The 11017-nt window shown below is 35.4% G+C and overlaps 1 protein-coding gene across 1 annotated transcript in view; it reads right to left on the minus strand.

The window, feature by feature from the left end:
- Nucleotides 1–4038, minus strand: part of LOC134278459 (teneurin-2-like) — a 50747-nt gene extending 46709 nt beyond the window's left edge. Inside the window, exon 1 of the mRNA XM_062760776.1 lies at nt 3826–4038. The gene's annotated coding sequence lies outside the window, so the exon portion shown is untranslated. The remainder of the gene's footprint in view (nt 1–3825) is intronic.
- Nucleotides 4039–11017: the final 6979 nt, after the last annotated feature.

Raw genomic sequence — 11017 nt, forward strand, 5'->3', positions numbered from 1 at the left:
CATGCTCTATTCTGTCTGGCAAGTCAGATGGCTTTAACCAATCATTGACAAGGTCAGAGAGGTTGATCTATATAAAGAAGAACTAACATGTGAATTTTTCCCGCACTTCTTCTCCAAAGATAATTCAATATCAATTAATCTTATTCATTGTAATTAAAATATGGGGGAAATCCTGAGAGGACATTTTCTATTGGCTGGACAGAAGAGAGAACTGAAATTAACTACAGAACAAACTGAAAGATTAGTAGAACTATATCAAGAAGAAGTAGATTTATTAAAACACAAATGGCTATTAAACTATCATCATCCTCCATTGTGAAATGTAAACAAAAAAAATTTGGAGGGAAATATTAATGAACTTCATGTCTGACAAATCATACTGTGTAAATGAAACACTGGAGTCAGATGTGAAATCACATCTGAAATCACATCTTACAAGTCAGACCGTGTAAACAGGGCTTTAGGTTCACAACTATAATACTGTCACTATCTCATAAAGTGATCATTAAGGTTTAAATCTATCTAATCATGGGAATTCTTTCTGTGATGTCTTTATGGACACCTTCAATCTTACCTAAGCATTCAAAATACTCATAATTTTTTTTTCTTGAATATTGACCAATCATTGTCTAAGCACAGGCTTTCTTACTCCAATGTTTTAAAACAATGCTAAAATACTGCCCAGATGTGGATAATTGGAAAGTCTGTATTTATTTAGATGATTATTTACACAGACAGGTTGGTTTGGGGGTATTTTGACTATTACACAAACAAGAGGTGTGACATACCTCACCTCCCATCAAAGAGAGTGTTTGGTTGGTATTCTTTGATGTTGCATTTTTATCTATATCTGTGTCAAAGCAGGTTAATTTGTCTAAATACTCCTATCTGTGCAACTGTTTCTTTTTGACTGGTGATTGGTATGAATTGGAGAGGGACACTGAACTTTTAAGGCCGGTTTACACTATGCATCTTGACACATGCATCTTGGATGCATGTGTCAAGATTCACAGTGTAAAAGCCCCTTGTGTCAAATTAAATGGGTGTTGCATCTTGAACAATGGAATAGAACTTGTTCTATTCCATGCTTCAAGATGCATGGAACTGACCAATGAAAAGAAAGGTCAGAGTTGATATTGAATCATGAGCCTTATTTTTTTCATATAGTTTCAAAAATAGCTTCCCAAGATACACAAAAACAGAAAATACCGATTGAAACTACAATTAGAAAAACTTATCTGATTATTATAATATTAGAGGAGTTTTTTTTTTGGATTAAATATGAATTATATCTTCCAAGAATTATCATATTAAGGAAATTAAGAATGATTTGTTCAGATAAAATAAATCTGGAAATGAAATTTGAAGGTATTGTTATTTTTTTAAGTAGATAAATTTCATCTTTACAAAGTATTCTAAAGATGCATGCATCAAGACACACAGTGTAAATAAGAAGATGCATGAGGCAAAATTGAAGCATGTGTTTAGATGCATGTGTCAAGATGCATAGTGTAACCCGGCCTTTACCAGCACCCAAAATCAACTGTTGCCATTAAATCATTTCATGACTATTTAACAGTCTCCTATCAGAGCAAATTCTGTTCAGAGTTCCCTGATAAAAGCCAGACTAACATTGATTTAGTGGTTCCAGCAGCCCCTGGTCTGGTCAGTGAGTGATTTAGGGGTTCCAGCAGACTCTGGCTTGGTCAGTATCTGGCCAGTTTAGTGATTTAGGGTTCGGGTCAATCTAGTTTATGACATTTTCAGGGATCACTCTGGATTTTAATGTTGATGGGCCAATGGCCCATCAACATTAAAATCCATGGGCCATACGCCCCGGTAGCAACGCCCCGGTAGGGGGTCCAGGGGGGCGAAGGCCCCCGGGAAAAATTGATTTTGTGATGAATTTCAAGTAAGTATGATGGGTCTTTGAGGGTTTTTAAATGCCATTTCTGACACAACTAATTTAATCTTTTTTAAAATAAAATGAATAATATTATAAATATAAAAGATTTTTTTTTAAAATTTCATCTCAGTACTGAAAAATGTCATATTGGAGAGTTAATTCCTCGCCCCTTGGATTTTATCGATTTAGTTCTCGAAGGTTGTTGAAGAGCTAAACTATAAAGGATGCAAACTTACATGCACATTTCTCTACTGAATATACCTGGGGCAGTTGCAGATTAAATTTGGTTCAAATGGTAGGGACTGGTTTTGTATGCAAAGAACTCGGAGTAAAATACGCAAAAAACTTAAATGAGAAAATTTTTATTTGTTTGCAAAACATTTTAGTCCCATCAGATCAAATTCCAACCACGGATGCAAAGTTAGCCAATTGGACTGGAAATGACGACCATCGCTGCCGTTGACATCAGGAGTCAACGTCTTTGACTGTTCTTCTTAATCAGAGACCTCTGCCGAGTCTGGGAATTAAAAATTTTCCGTCGTTTTATTTGTAAAACAAACGAAAGCTTTCGTTGTTTAGGGTCAGTTGGCCCAATACCGATCTTCGCTTTGGAGGCATTTCGGGCAAGTGTCTGGATACACAATGAGTAACTTGTACTTGTTTTGTTTCGAAATAAATAATCAAAGTTTTAAGAAATATTATTAGGACATATTACTTACTGGAGTATTACTTTCATATGTTTATTATTTAAATCATTACATATAATTTTAATAAATATAATTGACTCAGTATTCGGTAAAAAATTTCTAGTAGCGTAATCTAAACGAAGGAAATATTCCATGTACAACTCCGATTTTAGTCTTGATCAACCAGATGCTCTGCTGGTGTAAAGAACATACGCGACAACAAAGAGTCTGATTGAACGAAGTAACAGTATGCTCAGATACGTCATGAATACAATCGGTCAGCTTAAAAACGGTCCTAAAATGCACCAAGATAAGAGTTTTGACCCACAGTTTTGCATCTTATAGCGCCATATCTGTAAGACATGCGCCAGACTGACCCCTTTCTAATTTTTTAGTGCGCCATTTACAAATATTGAGCGCCAATGGCGCAAAGGCGCAGCCCAAAGTGATCCCTGCATTTTTATGTCTGGACACTTCCCCCTTGACTGGGCACCTGTTCTATTTTCTGATATGCATTTTAATCCTAGAATTCAATTAGCCTTCTTCTGAACAATCCTCAACAGGACCATAAAGCAGGGATCAGGCTGATTAACCGACTGACCACTGGGTACCAGTTTTACAACCCTACTGGGTACCAATAAAAAGATCCAGGAGGGGACCCCATGTTTTCCACAGCACCAGGTCAGACTTTACAGCAGTCATCAAAGTTAATGTTTTGCCTCCATTGACTGAGCAATAAATATGACATTTCATGAAAAGAAATTCAATTATCTTTTAAACTGTCTCCAAAAGACCTGAATAATAGAGTTACTATGGCTGAAATAAAGGCGGGCTGTGGATGACCTTTCTGGAAGGGAGGGCTCTCTATAATGTATTGGTACACTATGAGAACTTTATTGGATTTAATAATTGGATTTTCTCTCCTTCTACAGATTAACTTTAAACCTCCTGAACTTCATAAAACAGATAACCTGGCTGACATGCAGGCGATATGATGCTGAAAAAATGTTCACAAGAAACAAAACTTCTTTTCATAAAGCCCAGGAAATCTTGGGCCAAAATGATTATGTCAATGGAATAGGTTTTTTTTTAAATTGTGATTAATAACTTTTAAATATCGCATTTCCAATCAGGAGTTTAAAACTAATTTTAAGAAAGGAAAAAAAAGTTTAAATCTTTTTTCCAATGCATTGCTGACAATGATAAATTTAAAAGCAGGAGCAATGAACTCACCCGTCAATAATTCCCAATACACAAAACATTAATTCCAATACATCAGCCTGCTCATTCACACTCCAAGATCATGTTTTCGCAAACTTTTTCTAGATGAAAGTACAATGTTTAACAAACCATGCGCTATCAATACAAACTTCCTCCAGTGTAAATTATATAATACTCTTATAGCACTGTTACCCAGTATCTGAATGTTTCTCCATTAACAATTATTTCTCAGCTGCAGGTCCCTCAAGATGTGATAAACAAAAACAACCAATCACATCAAGGCAACACTTTTATGACCCCTGACCCCTGCAGAGGGAGTGTGTCTTAAAGGAATACCACATGGGGAGCGTTTATCTTGTAGAATGATTTAGCAATAGGTAACATAACATTGATATCACATCAAAGCTCAGCTACATGCTATCATTGTCTAAATCATTTCCTTTCTGTAGAAAAACATGTATTTAAAACTTTAATTTCACTGACTTCAAATTTTGATTGCCATAATAAAGAGATTTTTAAAGTCTCTTTATCTTGAGATCTTACATCATTTTCATGTCCTCCTAATTCAGAGAGTGGACTTGGTGACACTTTTATTCTTGGGCCTCATTTGAGTTTCTCCATAAAGAACAATTTCCCAGAGACAAACCCGACATTAGACCATACTCTCATTATGGTTAACTGATTATAATCTTCAGTACCGCGTCCCCTCCTCCTCCCCGAATTCCCCTGCTTTCTGCTGCACAATCCAGAGACAGACCAATTACACAGGGAATCACTAACACAAATTGATGGGCACTCTCCCAGCCTCACATTAAGGAATACTTCAGCCTACTGGTGCAGCATATTTGAGCAGAATGCAGCTGTAAAACTTCTGACAATCTTAGGGACAGAACAGAGTACTTTCTACTGTGGTAAATTATTTATGGATGTAAATACTAAATTGGACTCTCAGACTATTAAGTAGTGTATATTTTTAAGGAATGAATTCAATAGCTACCCATTTTATACGGTATAAACTGGGTTGGGGCAGTTTACGCTTTATAAACCGCGAAGCGGTTTATAAAAAAGCGTAAACTGTTCCAACCCAGTTTATACCATATAAAATGGGTAGCTATTAAATTCATTGCTTATAATTTAATTTTCATTCATTTGATGTTAGAAAAAAAATATTATTCTGACAAAATGACTTCGAATTTTACAAAATTTGAATGTAACGTCAGGCGGATTGATACGTTTTTGACGAAAGTCATTGTGACGTAGGCAACCCATTTTATACGATATGAAGCAAATTTTTCATCCAATCAAATACAGCGTTACAACCAGAATTAAATTATTTTGAAATATTATAAATTTTCATACAGTTTATTTTTTATGCTGTACCTTTCTTTTTTGGTCACAAATACCAAATTAGAAGATATACTCATTCCCTAAATCATCAGATTGGTACATATAGGTATATATGGAAAATAAGACCAAAACACAGACAAACAGATGGCTAGTCTAAACATTCAACAGCAGAATCTCGGAGAGAGCTATCAATAAGTAGGCCTCCACATGATACCCCCTGCTTTATATTTATAACTATACAATGTACCTCCAAAAATCTCTCCTCTTCATCAAGTAAATCACCTGTCTCTAACTTTTAAGAGACAAAAAGAAAGATCATTTATATATTTTTGATTTTTTATTACAAATTGTTCCTTTATGTTTAAGGGGGTTCCTCACACTTTTTGCACATTAGTCAAACTTGCACAATTTGGCAAACATCCACATTCAGTAATTATGCAATCAAGACAAAAAACTTAACCAATTCAGCTGCAATTGTCAGGGACAAAACCCAGGTGAAAAAACAAAAGTGCTAAACTATAAACAAGATTTCCAGCTGTTCCTCCAAAGTTCTGAGGTTCCCACATAACTGCCAACCCCCTCCAATCCAATGTCTGAGTGTTCCCCAGAAAAAGAACCCCCATAGGCATCCACATGTCTCGTAAAGCTATCCCGAAATAAACACACTTTTAACATTGTCTCTATCTACCAGATAAAATTCTGTGATTTAGAGAAATAACTGTGACTGTAACATAAACTTGCCAGGTCTAGGACATAAAAAACCTAATTCCAAGTGCACGAAGTCTTTCCAGCTCTTACAATGGAATTCTAAAAATAAACAAAGTACAACAACATAATTCTGGTGATTTGATTCAGCATCCAGGTGTACAAAAACACATAAGAATCACCCATATTCTCCATTCTTCTCTCTGATAGACAAGAAGATTGCAGTCAGTAGGTTTTATTACATTCCATAAATGACAGGGACATTTACTGGCCCCATGTAGAGATAAAATCTCAGACACTAGGGGGATGGCAGATGGCAGGGAGGGGTAAATGGGAATTCCACGGGGAGAGGTGATATAAATATTGCTGTGACAGACCTGAAGCCTCACAGGTCATTCATGAACAAGGCCTGATGTTGGTTTGCTTATCACCCAGCAAACTGCCTCACAGCTGGAGAGAATAAGAGATATGGGCAGACAATAAAACAACCCCTAGACCTAGCCAGTGGACACATCTGAGGGTCTCAAGGCATGAGAAATGTCAAAAATAGCCCTACCACCAGCAAAAACTGACATAATACACTGTAAGACACCTTAACAACCTTTATCAATAAGTTCTGAACTGCTTAGTATCAATGAAACTTCTTTTAAACAAACGTATGAAGCGTGAATCAGTACAGAAAGCTGTTATTTTCTGCTTCTAATAATTGTGTTTTAAATAAGGGAGGTAAATCTTCCTTAAGATACTGCAGTGTGATGATTTCCTGACATGTGAAGAAATTCTATTGGTAACAGTGAGGTTTTCATTACTAAAGGGAGCAAACTCTTCATTTTCTTTTATTTTTATGGAGAATTAATCACTTCCCACAAAGTTATTTACATCAATAGATGACTTAGTATTTCCAAACACTATAACCAACAAATTCAGTTTCTATGGCAATGTCAACATACAACTCCTCTGTTTATTGTACACTCCAAATGCCCCAAGATTCCTTCCAGGAAAAGCAGACTTATAAAATATAATATTCCGGCAGATCCCCTGAGAAGAAGTCTGAGCATGTTAAAAAATCAATGAAACAATAGGCAATGGATCAAGTCTTAATATGCAAAACATTTGCATCAATTATCCTAGAGAAGAAAGCATGTTTCCTGAGCCACTCAAGTTTGCTGTGTCAATCAAAGCACTCAAGAGAGATCTCTCTCTCCTTCCCTTTTCTCTCTCTCTCTCTCTCTCTCTGTAAATTCCCATGGTCTTTACTTGCATGCAGTAAATCCTTTTAATAAACTATCTGCTATAGTAAATTCATTCAATCAATTTGCAGCTGACACTGGCTTCCAGGAGAAGGAAACAAGTCATGCAATAGTCTGATATACATTCTCTTTTACATGCAACGTAACATAGAGGAAAGAAAAAACTTAGCTTTACCAAAGAATGAGAGCCTCTAATCATTTTATCTGGGAATCCTAATTACTAATTTCTTTTGTCTTAATTCAGGGGATCAAAGTGTTCCTACAGTTCTGAGGAGGATTTGGTCCTGCTGCGCAAGAGAACATTTATTTTTAAAGCTTTAGTGTGATTATACCTTCTTTACATGGCCTTAGAAACAGAAAATCCCCAATGTCTCCATTTGTTTTGTTTTAGAATGAAGAGGATTTTGGTTCTTTAGAAACTTGATATAACACACTCTATGATAATCTGTAACTGTCAAATTTAACTTCAATCTAAAAACATTAATCATTTAACTCTCCTCCGTACCTATGAATATTTTATTCCTCTGCCTGGTCACATTACGTTAATTGTGACATGTCCCGTTTTTACATGGTGTATTAATTTTTAATAAACTCAAATCTTCCTTGTCCCAGCATTCCTATTGTAAAACAACAATAGAAAAGACGTAAAAAATAATCGTCAGGCGGGTCTCAGGGGAGATTCGTGGAGGAGCAATCTCCATTATAGATGAGCCGCGTGATTGCTATTCTCTATATTAAGCCTCGTATTTGGTCTCTTCCACAATACTCTGTTATTTAATCACAAAATCAATTCCTACATAAGTAGAAAACACAAGATACTTTGCATGATCGCTGTTTGCAAACCTATTTTCCCTACTTTGGTTATGGCCATGCCATTAGTTTGAAAACTTCCTTACAATAAAATCAATCTAAATCACGAAATCATGAAAAGTTCAGTGAATTTGAAATATGCAATCATAAAATTTACAGGAGAAGGAAGGCTTAAAATAAAAGTCTACTGCAGTGTTTGGTTATTTTTTTACAGCTCCAATAAAAATGCTTAAAAAGCTCATCAACTGCCAAAACAAAGTTAGCTTCTCTCATAAAGATGTTAATCTCTTTTACACTTTATCAGTGTAGAGCAGGTCCAGGCATCAAAATATTAACTCTCTGCAAAAAGAACGTAAAACTCAGCTTTACTGCTTACCTTGCAGTTGTAGATATCCAATACACAGAATTTATATTGTGTTTCATATAATCCTCTTCATATCACAGTAACACTCCACAAATAAAGCAATTAGTCCTAAGTGATCAGCGCGTCGGATTGGTCAGCTTTATCCTGTACCAACTATTGAATCCTCTGTCGCTGGTTTTCTACACCTGAAGAGAAAATTCAATTTCTATATAAGCTTTGTTAAGATGTGGGACTATCATTTCCAGCAGACCAGCATGTATTTCATTGATGCCGAGAGCTTATATGAAATGAAATGCGTGTCCTACGAATTCAATGAATTGCCGTCCAATATATGAACCGAAGTGGAGTGATTGCAGGCAGTGGTTTTTACATTAATAATAAATCACTCCAGCACTCTACACCTCAGTTACAACAGAGAAAATGAGCTTCTAAAAAATAGTAATACAATATAAAAATAATATAAGCATTCACTATCTTAAGTACACTTTCATGCATGCACACCTGTAATATTTCTGAATCATTCTGTACCTTAAAATTCCTAAGTCAGTCCCAGAATCAAAGAAGGGTAGAGCATTGTGCTCAAGTCATTCTCTCCCTTTGTTTGTGTGTTTGTTTGTTTTCCTTAATTCTTTGGGAAAATTTACACAGTCATATTTGGGGGGTTCAGTAAGTTTGTTTGAATGGCAAACTTAGCTGAACAAACTCAGTGACCAGTGTAAAACTAAACACATTTCTTTATATGTTTTCTTTATTGTACGGAAACTGAACATTTAAATGTAAACATTGTGGTACTCTTTTATTTATTTAGGTGACCAACTAACTCTGATCATATTTAATTCAGCTATTGTGACAACCCATGGGTTGACATACCTAAACCTCTTTGTATGTTAAGGATCATGTAACAAAAAAGACTAAGTTTAAATAGTGCTGTCTCAATCATATGACAAAGCAAAATCATACGGTTGATACAAAATGTTCAACTTCCTTTTTTCCACAACATCAGATTAATAGCTAATCAAGCTATCACATACAAGTCAGATCACCAAACCATCTGAACAAATAAAACAGAACATTAATAGAAAGACGATTCATTAGGACCCACAACTTTAAAAGCAAATACCACAGCTCTAGGTAAGGGAGATAATCCTTGACCTGCTACAGACAGACACACCAGTCCTGCTGAGCCTTGGTCAGCTGTAAGAGGTCAGTTTGGGGAGTTGTCCTCTTAGATCAATTCTCTGAAAATTCCATCCCCAATAAATCTAATAGCTTGTCTGATTTATTCACCGACACCAATGTCTGCCTCTCCTGGTAATTTATTCCATGTGATAATGGTTTGGCAGTCTACCTGAGAGAGATAATGAAACAATTTCCTCATGTCATCAAGCGGTCATTTCAGGTCACTCCATCTAATGCCTTCACGATCAATAGTCGGTCTACATATAATCTGACCCCCACAGCTATTGTAGGTAGTAGTCCAGTGTGGGGCACAGCCTAACACAAAGAATTAAAAGCATTATAATACACATGGAAAAAAAATTCATCTTATAATAAGAGCTCACTATAAGACTCCATTATCAAATAAGAAGTGCCAGTTTTAACATGTACAATGACCTAGCTAGCTTGGACATTTTTGGAACACACATACAGAGCTTAAGTACCAGTCCACATAAAAATCAGACAAAGGGTGATATATGAGGGTTCTCAGAATTTGATGATTTTTCACTCATAGATTTACTTTGAAGTATGAACAATGTATGTAAAATGAAAAATGTTTTGAGTCATGGTAACCATGGAAACCTGGCCAAAGAAATTTCCTTAGCAACCGGCGGATTTTTCAGTGTTGAAGGACAAAAAATCACCTATTTTTGAGGCTTAAAATAACTCGCAAATACCATGAGAATTATTCTTACTTATGGATGTAATAAAGATACACATTTATTGTGTTCTAATAATGTAATAAAAAATATTTAGGTCCTAAGTCAGTTCTGTGGTAGACATTGGAAGGTACACATGTTTTACAAGTTTTGCTGATTCAGCATTTTTCGTGATTTTGGCAATATTCAAGGCCAGATTTTAAAAATGGCCAGATTAATACAATTGTTGCATGTATCTCACATAAAAGCAGAGGTATTTCTCTTTAAGAATTTGAAGTCAAATCCATGGGCTCTTTTGAAAATCGAATCTGTTGCCTAGCAACAAAAATGGGCTTTTTAATGCATAAAATGAGAAAAAATGTAAAAAGTTTACGGAAAAATCAAATGAACGGTTATTTATGATAAATAAGATACAAATTTTAAAATACTATAATTAAATTCGGTCTCCCTAGCACATCCTTAAATATTGCATAATTCTTTATCTCCATAGCAACGGCAGGTTCTCCATAGCAACAAGGCAAAGAAAGGTAGTTTTGGCATGTATTCGTTTAATCTTATTTAGGCTTATTCAAATTAAGTCAGAAAATGTGATTGAGCAAAACTGACAATGAACTGTTGGTCAATCTTAATTTTTTATCTCCATAGCAACGGCAGGTTCTCCATAGCAACAAAGGCAAAGAAATGTAGTTTTGGCGTGTATTAGTTTAAACTTATTTAGGCTTATTCAAATTAAGTCAGAAAAATGTGATTGAGCAAAATTGACAATGAACTGTTGGTTTTATTACTGTTATTTTTTTTTGGTACTTAATCAACCATATCGCAAGGATTCCGTGTACATGACAACCAAAGTT

Source organism: Saccostrea cucullata, unplaced genomic scaffold (genome assembly GCF_032062105.1).
Source record: "Saccostrea cucullata isolate Sc308-1 unplaced genomic scaffold, CSIRO_AGI_Scuc_v1 ctg459, whole genome shotgun sequence".
NCBI classification, from domain to species: domain Eukaryota; kingdom Metazoa; phylum Mollusca; class Bivalvia; order Ostreida; family Ostreidae; genus Saccostrea; species Saccostrea cuccullata.